We start from the raw sequence: 10,892 nt of genomic DNA, 5'->3' as shown, positions 1-10,892 counted from the left end.
ATCTGTTCCCTTTCTCCTGTCCACACCACTACTGCCCACCATGGCATCCTCGCGCTCCAGCGCTCTTCGGGGCGGGCGGACGACGGACCACAAGGAGATGGCAGCCATTGCTGCCGACCGGCTGGCCGGCAGGCAGCCGGAGGACGGCGACGTCCCAATGGAGAACATGGTAGTCGACGATCCAGCGCCAACCCCCTCCTCCGCGCCATCCTCGCCGGTGCATGCACCATGACCATCAGCGAGGCCCGTGCCCAATATATGGACACGGTGAGGCAGATGCGTGAGAAGCAGTTCCAGGAGGCGCAGGCCGACGCCGCCTACAACCACCATCTCCTCTAGGAGCACCTGCATGCGGAGGAGCAGATCGCCGTGGAGCGGGCGGAGCAGGAGGCGCTGCTCGAGTCGTACCGCTCCGCCCGCAAGGGCCGCCTCGAGCACTGGCGGTACCGGATGCGGGTGGCGGAGGCTACGGCCGCCTACAAAGGGGGCGATGAAGCGGCGAGGCGCTGTTTGGCGAGACCGAGGATGAGGCAGAGGACAATGCCGGCTCCGATGAGTCACCGCTCCGCTGGCATCGACGAGGCCCTGCTCCACCGAGGCCCCGTGGCGCCAACAACGAGGCAGAGGACACCGCTGGCTCCACCGAGGCCCCGCCCCGCCAACAACGAGGCAGAGGACATTACCGGCTCAGCCGAGGCCCCACCCTGCCGGCAACGTGGGGGAGGATTTCCATCGCTCCGCCGAGGCACCGCCCGCCGGCAACGAAACAGAGGACATCGTCGGCTCCACCGAGGCCGCGCCACACAAAAAACGAGGAAGAGTAGAACACGGTAGGTCGTCGCCACCTGGGTCCAAGTAAGGCCACCGCTGCTACCCTCCGGTTGAAGCCAAGCTAGGCGGGTTGACCATTGATGGCCGGTTAGCTTCTTGACGGCGACGTGGAGTCGGAGAGCTGCGCTGGAGAAGAACGCTGCTTCTACTTAACTGTTGGTGCAGTTGGCTGACTGACACGATGGCCCAACAGGCCACATGTCAGTTACGCAACTGCACCTGCAGTTAAGTCACTGAAGCTTCTGTTTGGCTCAGCGGGACACCGGTGGGTAGCTTCGGTTAATTAATTATACCTCCAGCGCATCCCTTTTTAGTTGAAGAATGTATGAAATGTAATTAAATCCGCATGTTTATATGAAATCTGACCGTGTTTGAATGAATTTATTTCGATTAGTTCGAATTCATGTATCACTGGCATTGGATGTACTAACATGTACTCCCTCCGGTCCTTTCTATACAAGTTTTGTCTGCAGTTTCACATGTACTCCCTCCGGTACTTTGACCAATCTTATGCAAAAAAGTATGCACTTTCACCATGTGCGAAGTAAAAAGGAACAGAAGGAGTACAAAGAGTTTGAGTAGCTTTTTAGCGTTTCTGTACATTGCAATCAAACACACAGGGCTGGCAATTCATAGAGATCATTCAAAACAATCGATGATTATGCATCTCAGCGACTCACATGTCACAAGCAATATTTACTTTAGACCTAAAGAATAAAGAAAAAATTGGTCGACGCTGCTGACAGCAAGGGCGTCCCATTCGAAAATATCAAACGCATGTCTTAAAATCAATGAGCAAAATATGACAAGGTTGTACCATTCCAGAATATCAAATGCCTACGATTGTGGAATGGGCAGGGTTTGCCATCAGTTTGGACATTGACATGGCACCTCGTGCTAAATAAACCAGCTGTTCTTTTTGTGCAGTTCCACCAAAATCAACCAAATTCGCGCGTAGCTTGTATGATCTCGCCCTTATATGTTGCAACGCCTTCTGAGCTAAAGTTAGTTTGGTCTTGTGGGGAGTAATGTAACCATCCTTCAACTGCTCCTTTTCATGAGAATCCTAGAACAACATTGTACTCGCGCATCACAGCAAAAAAATGGAGATTTGTCAGTCCTTCTGAGATGAAGTTAGTTTGGTCTTGTGGGGAGTAATGTAACCGTCCTTCAACTGCTCCTTCTGATGAGAAGATAGACAGGGCTTCTTCATCCTGGCATAATCGGAACTAGTCACTTCACGTACTCCATATTATTCTTCAGAGGAAGATGATCCTGTTGTGCAAAGACAAGAGGACAACTAAATGCTAGCATCCCTATTTTCTCGAAAAAAAGGAAAGGAAATATTTAAAACAACACAGATGAAGCACTTGTCAAGGACAATACCACTTTTTCATGACAGTATCTAAACACTAGCACAACACCAATAGAGATGACAAAGCTCAATCATATGGATGAATTAGTGGGCGAGTACCAACCTTTGTCAGGAGGCTTATTGTGTAGAGCATACAAATCAAGCACTTCTCCGGAACCATCTGTTGCTATCTACTGTGGTGGCCATGCTTACTATATACTCCTCCATTAGTTTAATGTTTCCAACATCTTTTTGTGCAGTTCCACTAAAATATATGGTATCTTCAAAGTAGATCCCTGTTTGCACAAGTAGAGATAATTACGTATTTCATTAAGAGTGTCATCAAATCAGTGGCAAAACAATTGCTCATTCCAGCCATAGCAATAAATTAAGATGCAAAACTATATCATTACTTGTGTCATCACAGTTCCGGTGCTTCATTACAGCACCAAGAGTTGATTTTTGTTTTTCCGCTTGTTCTTCCCCTTCATCACTTGGTTCAATAACAGACAAGCTTCACCTTCAATGTAAGATTTGGCATGTCAATTAGGGAGCACAAGTATAGCACTAAACAATGACATTAATTTTTTGATGAAAGCGGCAAAATACAGGCCAACAGTTGTGAAATATCCTTATCTTACCTCAATGGGATATTACGGTGCACATACAAATTGGAAGTCTTGTCTTCATTTGTGCAGTTCACTAAAATCAAGCAACATTATCATACAAGTAGCACAACATATGAAAGCACACTGCAGAATCATGTGAAAGAAGGCTAGTACTGACCTCTCATGATGCGGAATTCAAACAACTCACAAGAAGAAGATTTGAACAAAATTTGCCAACACGGATGGGAAGTAAGGTCTCCTCTTGTGCAGTTCCACTAAGATCAAGCAATCAAGCAACATTGTCGGTGTGACATTTTGGTTGAACTGCACAAAACACTCTTAAAACAAAATTGTTTTGTGCAGTGCAACAAAAGGTCACAATGGCAACGAGGTGAAGTAGATAACCCTGTTTACACAGAGGTGCAAAGGAAACAATTAGTGGTCAAAAACGGTGGATGACACAGAAGCCAACAAAAAGAAGCATCTACCTTATCTAAATGGGAAAGAAAGCGACAGTAGCATTTCTCAAATGGTGGCATTGATTAATATTAACATAGAGATTATATTAACAATAAAATTCGTTGAACATGTAATTTGCATTTAACTGTGGCATTGCATCAATTTTCCAGTGGCATTATTATAGGTTGTTTGTTTACAGGGACATTTTGGTGTAGGGACTAAAATAACTCCGTGTCAGTCCCATCCAAACCGAACAGGAGGGACTTTTAGGGACTAAAAGTGGGCATTTGGGACTAAAAAAAGAAGACCCCGAGGGAGTCTTTTTGGGACTTTTTCCAACAGTTACCCCTGCCAAGCATCGCACCTTGTCTCTATTAGTTCATTACTAGGGGCAACATGGTCTTTTAGCATGTCATTTAATAACCTCTAGTCCATGTTTAGTCCCTGGAAACAAGCAGGTAGGGACTAGGGAGTTTTTAACCAAATAGGGCCTTAGATTAACAACAACTAATGAGTTGCACGGGACAGTGGACGCACCAGCACCACGTGCATCTACCGATGTACTGTGGGCATGAACAGTCTGTTGCAACAAAGAACAAACAACCAAGGAGCATATTTGTGTTGGTCCCAGTTTTTTTATATTTAGACACCTTTCCCTATGTGAGCGCAGCAAATCTAGTCCTGCTCAAACTCTACAGCCTTGTCCCCCAAAACAAAAAATCAGTTTGTTACAGATGTGTGTACTGCGTTTGTCATTGTTTTCCCTTTTCGACCAACGTAGGTGCTGGATAGCCAATCTGTACTAGTACTTTCGCCCCTTCCTTTCCTCTTTGAACCACGTCCTAGATTTATGCGATACAACTTTCCCCACTACTTTCCCCCATTCCTTTCCTCTTTGAACCACGTCCTAGATTCATGCTATACAACTTTCCCCTTCATTTCCTCTTTGAACCACGTCCTAGATTCATGCTATATACAACTTTTCCCACTACTTTCCCCCACTCCTTTCCTCTTTGAACCACGTCCTAGATACATGGTATACATGCAGCTAGAGCAATGCATGTGGAGTAAGTAAATTATACCTTAAGGTTCTTGGCGCGTGTTTCGGTGGGCGACGGGACGACGGCGAAGAAGAAGGGGCCGGAGGCCCTCCCGAGGCGCCGCTGGGTGAAAGTGAACAGCTGCACCGGTAGTGGATTCCCTCCCTCGCCGACAGCGACAGCGTTAAGCCTCCTTCCCTTCCCGGTGGACGGATCCTGCCGGCTCGTTGAGCAGCAGTGAGGGGAGAGAGAGGCCAACGAAGTCTTGTTTAGATCTGGAGAGGGCGAGAGAGTTTGAAGAGAGTAACTACAAGCGCTGAGGCTCCAACATGTATATATATACTGGAGAGAGAGTGTGAAGCATGCAAACCCTAGAAAACAAGTACCAAGGCTGAAGCTTATACGTGATGAGGTGATTATACGGTCACTACGGTCACTACGAGATCGTATAGCTCCGTATCCATCCATTTTGACAAGTCAAAGAATCCTCATGGCACAAGTTATGCTCAAGTGTAGTTATCGAACCTGAGACCTCAAGTTTGATGAGTGAATAGGCTAACCACCTACACAACCTCCTGTTATGTTCAACGAGAGGAAAATAACCTTTTATACATTCCTGCATTCATGTGACAAGCATGCCGTGTTTTGTGTGTGTGTGTGTGTGAGTCATTGGGATTTCAATCATAATCGTGTCATGTGGCTTTGGTGGTAAGACTATCCACAGTGGTGCAGAAATAATGCAGCCTTAGTCACCTTACCTCTCTCCACGTAGTACGTTGGGTCCCACCAGTCAGAGGGTGAAACAAACAAATTAATAAGAAAAATTAAAAGCGCTAGTGGTGTATCTTACCTCACACACCTCGCTACTACTCGGGAACACTGTCCAATTGATCCCTCTGTTCGCTCACGTACTATTTGAAGGAAATATGCCCTAGAGGCAATAATAAAGTTATTATTTATTTCCTTATAATCATGATAAATGTTTATTATTCATGCTAGAATTGTATTTACCGGAAACATAATACATGTGTGAATACATAGACAAACCGAGTGTCACTAGTATGCCTCTACTTGACTAGCTCGTTAATCAAAGATGGTTATGTTTCCTAACCATGAACAATAAGTTGTTATTTGATTAACGAGGTCACATCATTAGTAGAATGATCTGATTGACATGACCCATTCCATTAGCTTAGCACCTGATCGTTTAGTATGTTGCTATTGCTTTCTTCATGACTTATACATGTTCCTATGACTATGAGATTATGCAACTCCCGTTTACCGGAGGAACACTTTGGGTACTACCAAACGTCACAACGTAAATGGGTGATTATAAAGGAGTACTACAGGTGTCTCCAATGGTCGATGTTGGGTTGGCGTATTTCGAGATTAGGATTTGTCACTCCGATTGTCGGAGAGGTATCTCTGGGCCCTCTCGGTAATACACATCACATAAGCCTTGCAAGCATTACAACTAATATGTTAGTTGTGAGATGATGTATTACAGAACGAGTAAAGAGACTTGCCGTTAACGAGATTGAACTAGGTATTGGATACCGACGATCGAATCTCGGGCAAGTAACATACCGATGACAAAGGGAACAACGTATGTTGTTATGCGGTCTGACCGATAAAGATCTTCGTAGAATATGTAGGAGCCAATATGGGCATCCAGGTCCCGCTATTGGTTATTGACCAGAGACATGTCTCGGTCATGTCTACATTGTTCTCGAACCCGTAGGGTCCGCACGCTTAAGGTTACGATGACAGTTATATTATGAGTTTATGCATTTTGATGTACCGAAGGTTGTTCGGAGTCCCGGATGTGATCACGGACATGACGAGGAGTCTCGAAATGGTCGAGACATAAAGATTGATATATTGGAAGCCTATGTTTGGACATCGGAAGTGTTCCGGGTGAAATCGGGATTTTACCGGGTTACCGGGAGGTTACCGGAACCCCCCGGGAACCACATGGGCCTTCATGGGCCTTAGTGGAAAGGAGAAAAGGGCAGCCCAAGGGGGCTGCGCGCCTCCCCCCTTCCCCTAGTCCTATTAGGACTAGGAGAGGTGGCCGGCCACCCCTCTCCCTCTTTCCCCCTTGGGAATCCTAATTGGAATAGGATTGGAGGGGAGTCCTACTCCCGGTAGGAGTAGGACTCCTCCTGCGCCTCCTCCTCCTGGCCGGCGCACCCTCCCCCCTTGGCTCCTTTATATACTGAGGCAGGGGCACCTCTAAACACACAAGTTGACACAAGTTGATCCACGTGATCAATTCCTTAGCCGTGTGCGGTGCCCCCTGCCCCCTGCCACGACGCCTTATGAACTGTGGTTTGGCAAGAAACCAAAGTTGTCGTTTCTTAAAGTTTGGGGCTGCGATGCTTATGTGAAAAAACTTCAAACTGATAAGCTCGAACCCAAATCGGAGAAATGTGTCTTCATAGGATACCCAAAGGAAACTGTTGGGTACACCTTCTATCACAGATCCGAAGGCAAAACATTCGTTGCTAAGAATGGATCATTTCTAGAGAAGGAGTTTCTCTCGAAAGAAGTGAGTGGGAGGAAAGTAGAACTTGACGAGGTAACTGTACCTGCTCCCTTACTGGAAAGTAGTTCATCACAGAAAACTGTTTCAGTGACACCTACACCGGTTAGTGAGGAAGCCAATGATAATGATCATGAAACTTCAGATCAAGATACTACTGAACCACGTAGATCAACCAGAGTAAGATCCGCGCCAGAGTGGTACGGAAATCCTGTTCTGGAAGTCATGCTACTAGATCATGATGAACCTACGAACTATGAAGAAGCGATGGTGAGCCCAGATTCCGCAAAGTGGCTAGAAGCCATGAAATCTGAGATGGGATCCATGTATGAGAACAAAGTATGGACTTTGGTTGACTTGCCCGATGATCGGCAAGCAATTGAGAATAAATGGATCTTTAAGAAGAAGACTGACGCTGATGGTAATGTTACTGTCTACAAAGCTCGACTTGTCGCAAAAGGTTTTCGACAAGTTCAAGGAATTGACTACGATGAGACCTTCTCACCCGTAGCGATGCTTAAGTCCGTCCGAATCATGTTAGCAATTGCCGCATTTTATGATTATGAAATTTGGCAAATGGATGTCAAAACTGCATTCCTGAATGGATTCCTGGAAGAAGAGTTGTATATGATGCAACCAGAAGGTTTTGTCGATCCAAAGGGAGCTAACAAAGTGTGCAAGCTCCAGCGATCCATTTATGGACTGGTGCAAGCCTCTCGGAGTTGGAATAAACGTTTTGATAGTGTGATCAAAGCATTTGGTTTTATACAGACTTTCGGAGAAGCCTGTATTTACAAGAAAGTGAGTGGGAGCTCTGTAGCATTTCTGATATTATATGTGGATTGGAAATGATATAGAATTTCTGGATAGCATAAAGGGATACTTGAATAAAAGTTTTTCAATGAAAGACCTCGGTGAAGCTGCTTACATATTAGGCATTAAGATCTATAGAGATAGATCAAGACGCTTAATTGGACTTTCACAAAGCACATACCTTGACAAAATTTTGAAGAAGTTCAAAATGGATCAAGCAAAGAAAGGGTTCTTGCCTGTGTTACAAGGTGTGAAATTGAGTAAGACTCAATGCCCGACCACTGCAGAAGATAGAGAGAATATGAAAGATGTTCCCTATGCATCAGCCATAGGCTCTATCATGTATGCAATGCTGTGTACCAGACCTGATGTGTGCCTTGCTATAAGTTTAGCAGGGAGGTACCAAAGTAATCCAGGAATGGATCACTGGACAGCGGTCAAGAACATCCTGAAATACCTGAAAAGGACTAAGGATATGTTTCTCGTATATGGAAGTGACAAAGAGCTCATCGTAAAAGGTTACGTTGATGCAAGCTTTGACACTGATCCGGACGATTCTAAATCGCAAACCGGATACGTGTTTACATTAAACGGTGGAGCTGTCAGTTGGTGCAGTTCTAAACAAAGCGTCGTAGCGGGATCTACATGTGAAGCGGAATACATAGCTGCTTCGGAAGCAGCAAATGAAGGAGTCTAGATGAAGGAGTTCATATCCGATCTAGGTGTCATACCTAGTGCATCGGGTCCAATGAAAATCTTTTGTGACAATACTGGTGAATTGCCTTGGCAAAGGAATCCAGATTTCACAAAAGGACCAAACACATCAAGAGACGCTTCAACTCCATCCGGGATCTAGTCCAGGTGGGAGACATAGAGATTTGCAAGATACATACGGATCTGAATGTTGCAGACCCGTTGACTAAGCCTCTTCCACGAGCAAAACATGATCAGCACCAAAGCTCCATGGGTGTTAGAATCATTACAGTGTAATCTAGATTATTGACTCTAGTGCAAGTGGGAGACTGAAGGAAATATGCCCTAGAGGCAATAATAAAGTTATTATTTATTTCCTTATAATCATGATAAATGTTTATTATTCATGCTAGAATTGTATTTACCGGAAACATAATACATGTGTGAATACATAGACAAACAGAGTGTCACTAGTATGCCTCTACTTGACTAGCTCGTTAATCAAAGATGGTTATGTTTCCTAACCATGAACAATGAGTTGTTATTTGATTAACGAGATCACATCATTAGTAGAATGATCTGATTGACATGACCCATTCCATTAGCTTAGCACCCGATCGTTTAGTATGTTGCTATTGCTTTCTTCATGACTTATACATGTTCCTATGACTATGAGATTATGCAACTCCCGTTTACAGGAGGAACACTTTGGGTACTACCAAACGTCACAACGTAACTGGGTGATTATAAAGGAGTACTACAGGTGTCTCCAATGGTCGATGTTGGGTTGGCGTATTTCGAGATTAGGATTTGTCACTCCGATTGTCGGAGAGGTATCTCTGGGCCCTCTCGGTAATACACATCACATAAGCCTTGCAAGCATTACAACTAATATGTTAGTTGTGAGATGATGTATTACGGAACGAGTAAAGAGACTTGCCGGTAACGAGATTGAACTAGGTATTGGATACCGACGATCGAATCTCGGGCAAGTAACATACCGATGATAAAGGGAACAACGTATGTTGTTATGCGGTCTGACCGATAAAGATCTTCGTAGAATATGTAGGAGCCAATATGGGCATCCAGGTCCCGCTATTGGTTATTGACCAGAGACATGTCTCGGTCATGTCTACATTGTTCTCGAACCCGTAGGGTCCGCACGCTTAAGGTTACGATGACAGTTATATTATGAGTTTATGCATTTTGATGTACCGAAGGTTGTTCGGAGTCCCGGATGTGATCACGGACATGACGAGGAGTCTCGAAATGGTCGAGACGTAAAGATTGATATATTGGAAGCCTATGTTTGGACATCGGAAGTGTTCCGGGTGAAATCGGGATTTTACCGGGTTACCGGGAGGTTACCGGAACCCCCCGGGAGCCATATGGGCCTTCATGGGCCTTAGTGGAAAGGAGAAAGGGGCAGCCCAAGGTGGCTGCGCCTCTTCCCCCTCCCCTAGTCCTATTAGGACTAGGAGAAGGTGGCCGGCCCCCCTCTCTCCCTTCCCCTCCGAGGAATCCTAGTTGGACTAGGATTGGGGGGAGGAATCCTACTCCCAGAGGGAGTAGGACTCTCCTGCGCCTCCCTCTTTGGCCGGCCAGCCTCCCCTCCTCTCCTCCTTTATATGCGGAGGCAGGGGCACCTCTAAACACACAAGTTGACACAAGTTGATCCACGTGATCAATTCCTTAGCCGTGTGCGGTGCCCCCTGCCACCATATTCCTCGATAATACTGTAGCGGAGTTTAGGCGAAGCCCTGCTGCTGTAGTTCATCAAGATCGTCACCACGCCGTCGTGCTGACGGAACTCTTCCCCGACACTTTGCTGGATCGGAGTCCGGGGATCGTCATCGAGCTGAACGTGTGCTCGAACTCGGAGGTGCCGTAGTTTCGGTGCTTGATCGGTTGGATCGTGAAGACGTACGACTACTTCCTCTACGTTGTGTCATCGCTTCCGCAGTCGGTCTGCGTTGGGTACGTAGACAACACTCTCCCCTCATTGCTATGCATCACATGATCCTGTGTGCGCGTAGGAAAATTTTTGAAATTACTACGAAACCCAACAGTGGTATCAGAGCCTAGGTTAATGATGTTGATGTTATATGCACGAGTAGAACACAAGTGAGTTGTGGACGATACAAGTCATACTGCCTACCAGCATGTCATACTTTGGTTCGGCGGTATTGTTGGACGAGACGACCCGGACCAACCTTACGCGTACGCTTACGCGAGACCGGTTCCCTCGACATGCTTTGCACAGAGATGGCTTGCGGGCGACTGCCTCTCCAACTTTAGTTGAACCAAGTATGGCTACGCCCGGTCCTTGCGAAGGTTAAAACGGAGTCTATTTGACAAACTATCGTTGTGGTTTTGATGCGTAGGTGAGATTGGTTCTTACTTAAGCCCGTAGCAGCCACGTAAAACATGCAACAACAAAGTAGAGGACGTCTAACTTGTTTTTGCAGGGCATGTTGTGATGTGATATGGTCAAGGCATGATGCTGAATTTTATTGTATGAGATGATCATGTTTTGTAACCGAGTTATC

This window comes from Triticum aestivum, chromosome 7B (assembly GCF_018294505.1).
Source record: "Triticum aestivum cultivar Chinese Spring chromosome 7B, IWGSC CS RefSeq v2.1, whole genome shotgun sequence".
NCBI lineage: Eukaryota > Viridiplantae > Streptophyta > Magnoliopsida > Poales > Poaceae > Triticum > Triticum aestivum.
The sequence above is the reverse complement of the archived record's forward strand: the minus strand, read 5'-3'. Positions refer to the sequence as shown.